Source organism: Triturus cristatus, chromosome 8 (genome assembly GCF_964204655.1).
Source record: "Triturus cristatus chromosome 8, aTriCri1.1, whole genome shotgun sequence".
NCBI classification, from domain to species: domain Eukaryota; kingdom Metazoa; phylum Chordata; class Amphibia; order Caudata; family Salamandridae; genus Triturus; species Triturus cristatus.
This window is the reverse complement of record NC_140591.1, coordinates 49962215-49976904: the sequence shown is the minus strand read 5'-3', so window position 1 is coordinate 49976904 and position 14690 is coordinate 49962215. Positions and strand designations below refer to the sequence as shown.

General features: G+C 48.9%; 1 protein-coding gene across 2 annotated transcripts in view; it reads left to right on the top strand.

Moving 5' to 3' along the window:
• The first annotated feature begins 244 nt into the window (after window positions 1-244).
• The window catches only part of LOC146800037 (uncharacterized), a 55761-nt gene continuing 41315 nt past the window's right edge, over window positions 245-14690 (top strand). The window contains exon 1 of one of the 2 annotated variants that reach the window (XM_085620942.1): window positions 245-404. The gene's annotated coding sequence lies outside the window, so the exon portion shown is untranslated. The remainder of the gene's footprint in view (window positions 405-14690) is intronic. The other variant, XM_085620941.1, reaches the window with a different exon arrangement.

Sequence of the window (14690 nt, the reverse complement as noted above, 5' to 3'; positions counted from 1 at the left end):
AAAGAGAAACAGCAGGTGTAGATACAGCTCACCTCACCCAACCTTGTGTCTCCCTACTGCGCATGCCACAGAAGATGCGGGTCGTTCGGGGCGTGCACTACCAGAGTACATCTGCGCATGCTTATTAGTGGTAGACACTGTTTTGCGCATGCGCAGTAACAGCAACACGAGGTAGTCCTTAGTAAGAGACTGTTCTACGTCTGCGTAGTAGAAAGACACTCTTCCACGTCTGCGCATTAAGTGCACCCCTCCCCTCCTGCACAAACCGAGGGTTAAGGTTGCTGTCCTCGCCTTGGTAGTGTATTTTTGTTGCGGTGCTTGCACTGAGGGTCGAGGTGTTTAACTTCAGCCGCAGTACGTTTTTAACTTACAAGGAAAAGTCTTGCACCCGTCAGCTGGAAAAAGTGAGTAGTGCACCGCACAGATGTTCTTGATGTAATGTTTATTGGAGCAGAGGGGACGCTAGAACTGGGAACATTTATAAGCTGCAATCAAATACAAAACACTAGTAATTATCAAAAATAGCGGAATGCAAATGGATTTATTGTTAAAAATTTCCCAAATTTTAATTGCACTCTATTTATCTGGAGGTGGAGGATGATTCAGCCTAGCCAGTTTCGAGCGTGTGAACTTCAGCCCAGGTCGCTTTATTATCTTATATATTGCAAAAATCCACCTGACCTGACCCATGTCAGAGTGCTGTGCAATGAGTATTTAACATCAAGAAGGTAATCTGATATTGTTTGTGTTAGCCTATGAATAGTCTGATCTTACACAAGAGGTATACATTCAGTGTTTTAGACACTTTATGGGGTAGGTGCAACTCGCGGAGTTTCATTACAATTTGGCCAAAGGGCGGAAAGTATTCAGATTGCGCTACAGTTTAGCGCTGAAATTAAATCTTCGCGAACGGTACCAGTTACTTTTGTTGCCGCTCTAATAGAATAACATCTGCTTGAGCAGCAGCAAATTCACTTGAATGAAAGCCCTCTCCCATTGACCACTTATGAACTCTTGCAAAAGAAACAATTGATGGACGGGATGCTTGTTTCCGGTCCAGGGAGGATCTGGCTTGGCAGATCGGTCTGGACTGCTCCCATGAGGCACAGGGTCAAGAGTGATGTGCATATGGCTGGGTCCAAAATAGGGTGGTGTGGTGAACAAAAGAATGATGGATTTAACCCAGATCCTTGTGACTGGGGGGTGAATGTTTGCATTGTCCATCATTCCGTCCATCAGTTGTTTCTTTTACACTCATGAACTCTGGCATTAGAAAATTGGGCTAGGGGACGCTAAACCTTTCTCATAAGGTCGCATGTTTGTGGAGCCGCGTGGGAGAAAAATTCTCCTGCGCAGCGATTGGCGAAAGTTAGCCAGAATAACGTTGAATGGCCAAAATTCCACAAGTTCCGTGAGCGGAACTAAACAACGAAACATTCCGCCCACCCCTAGTTTTTACAGGGGTGATTGATGACAGCAGCACAAGTGGCCTGTTCTTGTAACAGAGGTAAACGCTGCATGTCAGCAGCATGAAAACTGGACTCTTGAGTTTAACATCAGAGGCACTGGCCTTCTATGTCTTGAAAAAGCCTGCACTAGAGATAGGAGAGTAGAGAAAGGAAGAGAACCACTGCTGGGGAGAGGGGTTCTGTACTGCTTATAGAAGGAAGTCTAAGGGGGGGGGGGCACATAATGGTATTAACAAAGAAGTAGGGGAGAAACAGTAATAATTATATCTTGGAAAGATACAGGACATTGTACAGAAGGATAGATACGTTTAGGGGATGCAGTAGAGAACACCACATGTTGATAACATTATGAGCAGGGGTGGATCTGCAGGGTTCCCTCACACTGGAAGGCCCTGGCTTTTTCTGATGCTGTCAATGGAGTTAGGATGCTCTGAGTGGGTCAGGCTACTTCTGATTGGCTGTTAATAGTGTTAAAATTGACAATATTCTCAGGTTAGTGCTACTCTTTGTCAAAAGATGGTAAATTGTGATAGTTAGCTCTTAATATGGACTTCATTGCTTATTTCTACTGGTGAGTAATTGTCACTCATTTTGTCACACATTGGGCAGTAAAATGTCATTCATAAGTACACTAAAACCATGGAAATTCCTCACATTAGCAGTCAGAAAACGTGGCAGCTATGTACATACCACTTACTGGCTACCCGATTTGCTATATGGATAGAAGTTAAACTTCAACCGGAATTGTTCTCCGTGGATTGTGACTTGATTTTGCTTACGAGAAACTGTCACTAATGTTGAAATGTCACTCATAATTACGCTGAAATTATAAAAATGTCACATATCAATTTGAAACCTTGGCAGCTATGAGACTATAGAAACAAATCTCATAATCAGAAATGAAAGAAACGATGTAACAAGGGTGCATTATTTGTGGTGTTCAGACTATGGGCTTTGTTTCTACCTCTAGTTAAGCTTGTACTATCAGCAAGGCGACCCTGCTTATAGGTGCTAGCTTAGCTGAGCAGGGTTTATGTGCAGAGGAAAAGTATGGAAACTACGAACAGGGCAGGGTTAGTAAGTGCGGGCCAGCAGGTAGCTAAAGAGAGCAGACTGTTCTGTAAACATCTTCTTGTTCTTTAATCTACTGCTAACCATATATAAATTGTAATGCACACACCTTAAATGAAATATTAATGCAGTTTAAACTAATATCTGAAAATACCTTGTTTGGTAGGAAAGGGCAGTTTGATCACGACAGAGTGTAAATGGAGGGTTCATTGAATTGAATCCTGATTGGTGCACTACGGAAAAGCAATGGTGTATTTTTACTGCTATTGGGTCTCATTCTATGATAGTAAGCACTGTGAATATATAAGTAATTTGGTTAAAAATGTATTACATAGAGTCGAACATAGACTATAAAATGTATAGAATACACATAGTACGAGATGCTGCTGCAAAATGTAATAAGACTTCAAAGAAAACTTTTTATAATCTTTGGAAAAGGTGCGTGTTTCTTTTCTGTCCCCACAACCCCCCTACCTCACCCTGTCTCATTGGGCTTTCGCCAGCACAGGCGTCGCCCTCATGTGCACCCCTTACTGTACTTTTTGGGCCCGAGAAAATGTTTGTGTGTAGCCATGGTACAGTCTGACACGGTCGAAAGAAAAGAAAAGAATGTGGGGGAGGGGCAATCATTGCTGAATATAAAAGTCTGTAGCATCATCAGAGACAGGAATGATATGTATATAATGAAGAGATAACCAGATTGTGCTAGGGTATGCTCAACATCTCACAGTGACTAGGTACAATACTACTTGTAACACACACGTACTGAGTCATTCTGTCTCTAAACTGGAATGGAAATGTGTACCTACAGGGTAAGTATGAAGAGCTGGCAAGGCGTGTACCTGACAGTGGCATTATGGTACTCTTCATTACTCTGATTCCTCCTCTCGTCCCTTTGTTACTGCTACAAGCGGCCCTGTATCGTGCTTCAGGTACGGTGGCCAATGGTCACTGAGTTAGATTCTGGACCAGTGCCGTAGTCAGATCTGTCCTCCTCTCATCCCTTTGTTACTGCTACAAGCGGTCCTGTATCGTGCTTCAGGTACGGTGGCCAATGGTCACTGAGTTAGATTCTGGACCAGTGCCATAGTCAGATCTGTCCTCCTCTCATCCCTTTCTTACTGCTACAAGCGGTCCTGTATCGTGCTTCAGGTACGGTGGCCAATGGTCACTGAGTTAGATTCTGGACCAGTGCCGTAGTCCGATCTGTCCTCCTCTCATCCCTTTGTTACTGCTACAAGCGGCCCTGTATCATGCTTCAGGTACGGTGGCCAATGGTCACTGAGTTAGATTCTGGACCAGTGCCATAGTCCGATCTGTCCTCCTCTCATCCCTTTGTTTCTGCTACAAGCGGTCCTGTATCGTGCTTCAGGTATGGTGGCCTATGGTCACTGAGTTAGATTCTGGACCAGTGCCGTAGTCCGATCTGTCCTCCTCTCATCCCTTTGTTACTGCTACAAGCGGTCCTGTATCGTGCTTCAGGTACGGTGGCCAATGGTCACTGAGTTAGATTCTGGACCAGTGCCATAGTCCGATCTGTCCTCCTCTCATCCCTTTGTTTCTGCTACAAGCGGTCCTGTATCGTGCTTCAGGTATGGTGGCCTATGGTCACTGAGTTAGATTCTGGACCAGTGCCGTAGTCCGATCTGTCCTCCTCTCATCCCTTTGTTACTGCTACAAGCGGCCCTGTATCATGCTTCAGGTATGGTGGCCAATGGTCACTGAGTTAGATTCTGGACTAGTGCCGTAGTCCGATCTGTCCTCCTCTCGTCCCTTTGTTACTGCGTCAAGCGGTCCTGTATCGTGCTTCAGTTACGGTGGCCAATGGTCACTGAGTTAGATTCTGGACCAGTGCCGTAGTCGGATCTGTCCTCCTCTCATCCCTTTGTTACTGCTACAAGCGGTCCTGTATCGTGCTTCAGGTACGGTGGCCAATGGTCACCGGGTAAGATTCTGGACCAGTGCCGTAGTCAAATCTGTCCTCTCATCCCTTTGTTACTGCTACAAGCGGTCCTGTATCGTGCTTCAGGTACGGTGGCCAATGGTCACCGGGTAAGATTCTGGACCAGTGCCGTAGTCAGATCTGTCCTCCTCTCATCCCTTTGTTACTGCTACAAGCGGCCCTGTATCGTGCTTCAGGTATGGTGGCCAATGGTCACTGAGTTAGATTCTGGACCAGTGCCGTAGTCCGATCTGTCCGCCTCTTGTCCCTTTGTTACTGCGTCAAGCGGTCCTGTATCGTGCTTCAGGTATGGTGGCCAATGATCACTGAGTTAGATTCTGGACCAGTGACGTAGTCCGATCTATCCTCCTCTCGTCCCTTTGTTACTGCGTCAAGGGGTCCTGTATCGTGCTTCAGTTACGGTGGCCAATGGTCACTGAGTTAGATTCTGGACCAGTGCCATAGTCCGATCTGTCCTCCTCTCATCCCTTTGTTACGGCTACAAGCAGTCCTGTATCGTGCTTCGGGTACGGTGGCCAATGGTCACCGGGTAAGATTCTGGACCAGTGCCGTAGTCAGATCTGTCCTCCTCTCATCCCTTTGTTACTGCTACAAGCGGCCCTGTATCCTGCTGCAGGTACGGTGGCCAATGGTCACTGAGTTAGATTCTGGACCAGTGCCGTAGTCCGATCTGTCCTCCTCGCGTCCCTTTGTTACTGCGTCAAGCGGTCCTGTATCGTGCTTCAGGTATGGTGGCCAATGGTCACTGAGTTAGATTCTGGACCAGTGCCGTAGTCCGATCTGTCCTCCTCTCGTCCCTTTGTTACTGCGTCAAGCGGTCCTGTATCGTGCTTCAGTTACGGTGGCCAATGGTCACTGAGTTAGATTCTGGACCAGTGCCATAGTCCGATCTGTCCTCCTCTCATCCCTTTGTTACGGCTACAAGCGGCCCTGTATCGTGCTTCAGGTATGGTGGCCAATGGTCACTGAGTTAGATTCTGGACCAGTGCCGTAGTCCGATCTGTCCTCCTCTCGTCCCTTTGTTACTGCTTCAAGCGGTCCTGTATCGTGCTTCAGGTATGGTGGCCAATGGTCACTGAGTTAGATTCTGGACCAGTGCCGTAGTCCGATCTGTCCTCCTCTCATCCCTTTGTTACGGCTACAAGCAGTCCTGTATCGTGCTTCAGGTACGGTGGCCAATGGTCACTGAGTTAGATTCTGGACCAGTGCCGTAGTGAGATCTGTCCTCCTCTCATCCCTTTGTTACTGCTACAAGCGGTCCTGTATCGTGCTTCAGGCATGGTGGCCAATGGTCACTGAGTTAGATTCTGGACCAGTGCCGTAGTCTGATCTGTCCTCCTCTCGTCCCTTTGTTACTGCGTCAAGCGGCCCTGTATCGTGCTTCAGGTATGGTGGCCAATGGTCACTGAGTTAGATTCTGGACTAGTGCCGTAGTCCGATCTGTCCTCCTCTCGTCCCTTTGTTATTGCGTCAAGCGGTCCTGTATCGTGCTTCAGTTACGGTGGCCAATGGTCACTGAGTTAGATTCTGGACCAGTGCCGTAGTCGGATCTGTCCTCCTCTCATCCCTTTGTTACTGCTACAAGCGGTCCTGTATCGTGCTTCAGTTACGGTGGCCAATGGTCACTGAGGTAGATTCTGGACCAGTGCCGTAGTCCGAACTGTCCTCCTCTCGTCCCTTTGTTACTGCGTCAAGCGGTCCTGTATCGTGCTTCAGTTACGGTGGCCAATGGTCACTGAGTTAGATTCTGGACCAGTGCCATAGTCCGATCTGTCCTCCTCTCATCCCTTTGTTACTGCGTCAAGCGGTCCTGTATCGTGCTTCAGGCATGGTGGCCAATGGTCACTGAGTTAGATTCTGGACCAGTGCCGTAGTCCGATCTGTCCTACGCTTGTCCCTTTGTTACTGCGTCAAGCGGTCCTGTATCGTGCTTCAGTTACGGTGGCCAATGGTCACTGAGTTAGATTCTGGAACAGTGCCGTAGTCCGATCTGTGCTCTTCTCATCCCTTTGTTACTGCTACAAGCGGTCCTGTATCGTGCTACAGGTACGGTGGCCAATGGTCACCGGGTAAGATTCTGGACCAGTGCCGTAGTCAGATCTGTCTTCCTCTCATCCCTTTGTTACTGCTACAAGCGGCCCTGTATCGTGCTTCAGATATGGTGGCCAATGGTCACTGAGTAAGATTCTGGACTAGTGCCGTAGTCCGATCTGTCCTCCTCTCGTCCCTTTGTTACTGCGTCAAGCGGTCCTGTATCGTGCTCCAGTTACGGTGGCCAATGGTCACTGAGTTAGATTCTGGACCAGTGCCGTAGTCGGATCTGTCCTCCTCTTATCCCTTTGTTACTGCTACAAGCGGTCCTGTATCATGCTTCAGGTATGGTGGCCAATGGTCTCTGAGTTAGATTCTGGACTAGTGCCGTAGTCCGATCTGTCCTCCTCTCGTCCCTTTGTTACTGCGTCAAGCGGTCCTGTATCGTGCTTCAGTTACGGTGGCCAATGGTCATTGAGTTAGATTCTGGACCAGTGCCGTAGTCGGATCTGTCCTCCTCTCATCCCTTTGTTACTGCTACATGCGGTCATGTATCATGCTTCAGGTACGGTGGCCAATGGTCACCGGGTAAGATTCTGGACCAGTGCCGTAGTCAGATCTGTCCTCCTCTCATCCCTTTGTTACTGCTACAAGCAGTCCTGTATCGTGCTTCAGGTACGGTGGCCAATGGTCACCGGGTAAGATTCTGGACCAGTGCCGTAGTCAGATCTGTCCTCCTCTCATCCCTTTGTTACTGCTACAAGCGGCCCTGTATCGTGCTTCAGGTATGGTGGCCAATGGTCACTGAGTTAGATTCTGGACCAGTGACGTAGTCCGATCTGTCCTCCTCTCGTCCCTTTGTTACTGCGTCAAGGGGTCCTGTATCGTGCTTCAGTTACGGTGGCCAATGGTCACTGAGTTAGATTCTGGACCAGTGCCATTATCCGATCTGTCCTCCTCTCATCCCTTTGTTACTGCTACAAGCGGCCCTGTATCGTGCTGCAGGTACGGTGGCCAATGGTCACTGAGTTAGATTCTGGACCAGTGCCGTAGTCCGATCTGTCCTCCTCGCGTCCCTTTGTTACTGCGTCAAGCGGTCCTGTATCGTGCTTCAGGTATGGTGGCCAATGGTCACTGAGTTAGATTCTGGACCAGTGCCGTAGTCCGATCTGTCCTCCTCTCGTCCCTTTGCTACTGTGTCAAGCGGTCCTGTATCGTGCTTCAGTTACGGTGGCCAATGGTCACTGAGTTAGATTCTGGACCAGTGCCATAGTCCGATCTGTCCTCCTCTCATCCCTTTGTTACGGCTACAAGCGGCCCTGTATCGTGCTTCAGGTATGGTGGCCAATGGTCACTGAGTTAGATTCTGGACCATTGCCGTAGTCCGATCTGTCCTCCTCTCGTCCCTTTGTTACTGCTTCAAGCGGTCCTGTATCGTGCTTCAGGTATGGTGGCCAATGGTCACTGAGTTAGATTCTGGACCAGTGCCGTAGTCCGATCTGTCCTCCTCTCATCCCTTTGTTACGGCTACAAGCAGTCCTGTATCGTGCTTCAGGTACGGTGGCCAATGGTCACTGAGTTAGATTCTGGACCAGTGCCGTAGTGAGATCTGTCCTCCTCTCATCCCTTTGTTACTGCTACAAGCGGTCCTGTATCGTGCTTCAGGCATGGTGGCCAATGGTCACTGAGTTAGATTCTGGACCAGTGCCGTAGTCCGATCTGTCCTCCTCTCGTCCCTTTGTTACTGCGTCAAGCGGCCCTGTATCGTGCTTCAGGTATGGTGGCCAATGGTCACTGAGTTAGATTCTGGACTAGTGCCGTAGTCCGATCTGTCCTCCTCTCGTCCCTTTGTTACTGTGTCAAGCGGTCCTGTATCGTGCTTCAGTTACGGTGGCCAATGGTCACTGAGTTAGATTCTGGACCAGTGCCATAGTCCGATCTGTCCTCCTCTCATCCCTTTGTTACGGCTACAAGCGGCCCTGTATCGTGCTTCAGGTATGGTGGCCAATGGTCACTGAGTTAGATTCTGGACCATTGCCGTAGTCTGATCTGTCCTCCTCTCGTCCCTTTGTTACTGCTTCAAGCGGTCCTGTATCGTGCTTCAGGTATGGTGGCCAATGGTCACTGAGTTAGATTCTGGACCAGTGCCGTAGTCCGATCTGTCCTCCTCTCATCCCTTTGTTACGGCTACAAGCAGTCCTGTATCGTGCTTCAGGTACGGTGGCCAATGGTCACTGAGTTAGATTCTGGACCAGTGCCGTAGTGAGATCTGTCCTCCTCTCATCCCTTTGTTACTGCTACAAGCGGTCCTGTATCGTGCTTCAGGCATGGTGGCCAATGGTCACTGAGTTAGATTCTGGACCAGTGCCGTAGTCCGATCTGTCCTCCTCTCGTCCCTTTGTTACTGCGTCAAGCGGCCCTGTATCGTGCTTCAGGTATGGTGGCCAATGGTCACTGAGTTAGATTCTGGACTAGTGCCGTAGTCCGATCTGTCCTCCTCTCGTCCCTTTGTTATTGCGTCAAGCGGTCCTGTATCGTGCTTCAGTTACGGTGGCCAATGGTCACTGAGTTAGATTCTGGACCAGTGCCGTAGTCGGATCTGTCCTCCTCTCATCCCTTTGTTACTGCTACAAGCGGTCCTGTATCGTGCTTCAGTTACGGTGGCCAATGGTCACCGAGGTAGATTCTGGACCAGTGCCGTAGTCCGAACTATCCTCCTCTCGTCCCTTTGTTACTGCTACAAGCGGCCCTGTATCGTGCTGCAGGTATGGTGGCCAATGGTCACTGAGTTAGATTCTGGACCAGTGCCGTAGTCCGATCTGTCCTCCTCTCGTCCCTTTGTCACTGCGTCAAGCGGTCCTGTATCGTGCTTCAGGTATGGTGGCCAATGGTCACTGAGTTAGATTCAGGACCAGTGCCGTAGTCCGATCTGTCCTCCTCTCGTCCCTTTGTTACTGCGTCAAGCGGTCCTGTATCGTGCTTCAGTTACGGTGGCCAATGGTCACTGAGTTAGATTCTGGACCAGTGCCATAGTCCGATCTGTCCTCCTCTCATCCCTTTGTTACTGCTACAAGCGGTCCTGTATCGTGCTTCAGGCATGGTGGCCAATGGTCACTGAGTTAGATTCTGGACCAGTGCCGTAGTCCGATCTGTCCTCCTCTCGTCCCTTTGTCACTGCGTCAAGCGGTCCTGTATCGTGCTTCAGGTATGGTGGCCAATGGTCACTGAGTTAGATTCTGGACCAGTGCCGTAGTCCGATCTGTCCTCCTCTCGTCCCTTTGTCACTGCGTCAAGCGGTCCTGTATCGTGCTTCAGGTATGGTGGCCAATGGTCACTGAGTTAGATTCTGGACCAGTGCCGTAGTCCGATCTGTCCTCCTCTCGTCCCTTTGTTACTGCGTCAAGCGGTCCTGTATCGTGCTTCAGTTACGGTGGCCAATGGTCACCGGGTAAGATTCTGGACCAGTGCCGTAGTCAGATCTGTCCTCCTCTCATCCCTTTGTTACTGCTACAAGCGGCCCTGTATCGTGCTTCAGATATGGTGGCCAATGGTCACCGAGTAAGATTCTGGACTAGTGCCGTAGTCCGATCTGTCCTCCTCTCGTCCCTTTGTTACTGCGTCAAGCGGTCCTGTATCGTGCTCCAGTTACGGTGGCCAATGGTCACTGAGTTAGATTCTGGACCAGTGCCGTAGTCGGATCTGTCCTCCTCTCATCCCTTTGTTACTGCTACAAGCGGTCCTGTATCGTGCTTCAGGTACGGTGGCCAATGGTCACCGGGTAAGATTCTGGACCAGTGCCGTAGTCAGATCTGTCCTCCTCTCATCCCTTTGTTACTGCTACAAGCGGCCCTGTATCGTGCTTCAGGTATGGTGGCCAATGGTCACTGAGTTAGATTCTGGACCAGTGCCGTAGTCCGATCTGTCCTCCTCTCGTCCCTTTGTTACTGCGTCAAGCGGTCCTGTATCGTGCTTCAGGTATGGTGGCCAATGGTCACTGAGTTAGATTCTGGACCAGTACCGTAGTCCGATCTGTCCTTCTCTCGTCCCTTTGTTACTGCGTCAAGCGGTCCTGTATCGCGCTTCAGGTACGGTGGCCAATGGTCACTTGAGTTAGATTTTGGACCAGTGCCGTAGTCCGATCTGTCCTCCTCTCATCCCTTTGTTACTGCTACAAGCGGTCCTGTATCGTGCTTCAGGTACGGTGGCCAATGGTCACCGTGTAAGATTCTGGACCAGTGCCATAGTCAGATCTGTCCTCCTCTCATCCCTTTGTTACTGCTACAAGCGGCCTTGTATCGTGCTTCAGGTATGGTGGCCAATGGTCACTGAGTTAGATTCTGGACCAGTGCCGTAGTCCGATCTGTCCTCCTCTCGTCCCTTTGTTACTGCATCAAGCGGTCCTGTATCGTGCTTCAGGTATGGTGGCCAATAGTCACTGAGTTAGATTCTGGACCAGTGCCGTAGTCCGATCTGTCCTCCTCTCGTCCCTTTGTTACTGCGTCAAGCGGTCCTGTATCGTGCTTCAGGTATGGTGGCCAATGGTCACTGAGTTAGATTCTGGACCAGTGCCATAGACCGACCCATGGCTCAGCGGACCTCCACGGATGCTGCATCTATCTGGGTCAGCCCCTTGGTTTGACAGGTTCTTTCACAGAGATCGATCAAAACGGTAACAATAATTACCACTCGCAAACCAGGGTTGTGTAACTTGCTTACTGACTGGTGTGCAAATGGAATTAGTGAGGCACCCTATGTGCTAGTAGGCCACTGGAGGAGAGGGCACAAAACGGTCGTCCTGATGAATATCATTTAGGCAAGTTGTAATTTCTGTCCCGCTGCAATTGGTTGCCAATTCATGGATGGAAGCCATCAAGATACAACAGACCACTATGTCTGCATTTTCTTTCCCAAATAAAAAACATTATTTCCAAAGGTGAAAGTGTCCCATGGGGCAGTTGTTTCTCTATGAGAATCGGTTCCCAATCCAACTCGGGGACTGGTAGTTTTTCAGCGTTTTGCAATTACAATTGCGGTCACAGACCATTGATATATCTCTTTGAAAAATCACAATTAGGAAGGTATGCCCCATTATATTTGAGCTTCCCCAAAGGCCTTTTACAAAGTGGAAAGAATATTCCAACCCCAAAAAGTGCTTTGTACAGTTCATCGGGAGTCATTACATCGCAGATAAGTTTTTCAACCTTTACAGTACGAATCTTTACTTCAGAGGCAAGTTGAGTTTTTGAAGATTTAAAACACCTAACGTGTGTGTGTGTGTGTGTGTGTGTGTGTGTGTGTGTGTGTGTATTTTTAATCACACTGGCAGCGACAGGGCTAGTGTAGTTATGGTTGGGCCTGAGTTACCCTAGGAAAGGGATTTGTTGCTTTCTTTATGTTATTGATATTTGTAGAGGGCACAATCACCCGGAGGGTATCCTGACGCTGTGCAGGTGTGAATCTAGGCACACCTGTGTCCTAGTGGAACTACTCCAAAAGCCAGGTCTTCAGCTTATTGCGGAATTTAAGAAGTGACGAGGAGGCTCTTATGTGTAGCGGCAGGTCGTTCCATGCTTTAGGGCGATATAGGTGAAGGCTCGACCGCCAGATCTGGTTGTCCGTATGCGTGTGATTTTTGCAAGTACGAGTACAGACGAGTGTCTGGAAGGTTTGTCATAGTGAATGTGATTGTTGAGCTATGCTGGGACATATAACGCAGTGCTATGAAAGTGTGGGTAAGGAGTTTGAATTGTGCTAGTTTGTGAATGGGGAGCCCATGGAGCTCTTTCCGGTGTGGTGTGGTGTGAGTGCGGCGTGGGAGTTTGACAGCAATTCTGGCCAAGGAGTTCTGAATGGTCTGCACCCTTCTGGTGAGTTTTTTATTCATCCTATTGTACTTGGCCCTCTCTGCAGGGGCACCCCCTAATTTTTTGCCTTCACCCCTCCTGTTTTGCTGAATTCGTTGGCCTTAGGACTGTTAACCATTGCTAAACTGCTTGCGCTCACTTCCTAAAACATAGTAACATTGGCTTACACCTGATTGCCATATTTAATTTTCTTAAAAGTCCCTAGTAAAGTGGTACTATATGTACACATGGCCTATAAATTAAATACTATTGGTGGGCCTGAAACACTTATTGTGTTAGCCACTTGAGTAGCCCTTGAAAACATGTCTTAGCGCTGCATAACCAATTGGCAACCCGTTTCTTGGGTCACATGACTAGGTGCAGTTGGTCTATGTGTATGCCTCTCAGCCACACAATAGAGGGACTGGAGGTTGGCAGGATGGGCCATTCTAGCTGAACAAGGGAGCAAAGCTGTGCACAGCCCCACTTGCACATCAAGGACACTTCCTTAGCTCAAACACTAAGAACTTCAAACTAGCCTATTGTGACTGCAGACATCCTCGGACCAGGGCAGGGAGGCATGAATTTCCAGGCACTCTTGGGGTGGTGGTGGGGGGGGGGATTCTGCGGGGCTGACTCCATGTTTATTCCACTTCAAAGCTGGTACCAGGTATAAAACAAGGACCCTCAGACCCACTTTCAATTATGCTCCTGGACCTGCAGAAGACTACAGAAGAACCTCTTTGTACTCCAGAGTACTGCCCTGCTGCTACCAGAGGACAGCCGTCCTGCTTGAGGCCTTCCTTGTTCTTCAAAGGACTGCCTTGCTTCTTGAAGGAGAGATGACTATCGCCTTGAACCTAGGACTACAAGAGTGACTCCAACTGACCTCGTGTTCTGAGCTACAGGGAGACCACAATCTCCAGAGGCCTCCCTGCAACTGCCAAGCTGACCTGCTGCAACTGGACCTTCAACTGGACCTGCAACTGGACCTGCTTGAACCTGCAACTGGACCTGTCTGAGCTCTGCTGGAGTGAGTGCCTGAACCCCAAGTGATGCCTCCTCATTTCCTGGACCCTTAGCTGGCATCAGTGGAGCCCTTCGTGAAATCCTGAAATTTTGAACTCTGCGTGCCGGACGTTGAGAAGGTAACTTTTTTAGCAAGACTAACCTGGTCCCTGTATCCAGTCCACACTCCTTTTGACTTTGTCCCAGTCTAGCATGATCAGTTACCCACAGTTAGCGTTTTCTGCTTCTTTGTGCTATTTTTACCTACACCTTTTAAAAATGGCATATTTATGGTTCTACTGGTTGGCTTTTTGTCATTTTGGTCTCATATGATTTAGTAAATGTGACTCTATTTGTAAATCGGCGTGGGATTCTGTTGTGTTGTGTTTTCACTTTATTACTATTTATGTGCTATATAAGTACTTCACACAGTGCATCTGAGTTAAGCCTGACTACTTACCAGAAGGTACAGGTTAATTTAGTGACTTTTGTGGTGCACGCTGACAAGGATTGTGGTTGTTGCTTGAGAAGTGGGTTTCCCCCCACTCCCCCCATCAAAAACCCAATTTTTCACATCCGTCGATGATGGTTACTAAGGTTCTTGACATGGATGGTCGGGGTGGGTGTCAGTCCTAGCTCTGTTGGCTACCAGAAGTAGCCCCAAGGTGATGTGCTGTTCCCAAAGATCGTGATTTCGGCCTCGTTGGTGCTCAGCTCTAGACAGCTGGTCTTCATCCAGTGGGCGATTTGAGTCGAATAAAGGCATTGCCATTGATCCGTGTACTGGGTGTCCTTTGTCAGCAATGGGGGATCGGTCTGTAGTTTCCGAGTGCTGAAGGGTCTGTAGAAGATTTCTTCAGCAATGGGAGGGCATTGGCGTGTTTCTAAGCATCTGGTAAGGTAGCGGAAGAGGTGGAGGCATTCAGAATGGGTGTGAGCATGGCACTGATGGGTTGCAGTCCTCTGGAGTATGCGTGGAGGAGGAAGGGATCCGATGAGGCCACCAGGTGGAGGGACTTAATGGTGGCAGCGGATTATTCTGGGGTGATGAGGGGGCCATGTGGTTAGCATTGGGTCTTTGGATAGCGTTGATAAAACTGTATGAAACTTTCCCAAAAAAGTACATCCACTTTGGTTCTTCTTACCTTCTTGTCAAGGTTTGTGCACGTTATTCAAGCAAAGGCCATGGTAAAGGGAGGACTGCGAAAGAGCCATTTCCCATTTTAGTTTCTATTGGAACCTTTGCTTTTCAATACGGGACAAACAGCTGAACAGAATTACTCCAAATGTGGGTCAAATGTAGAA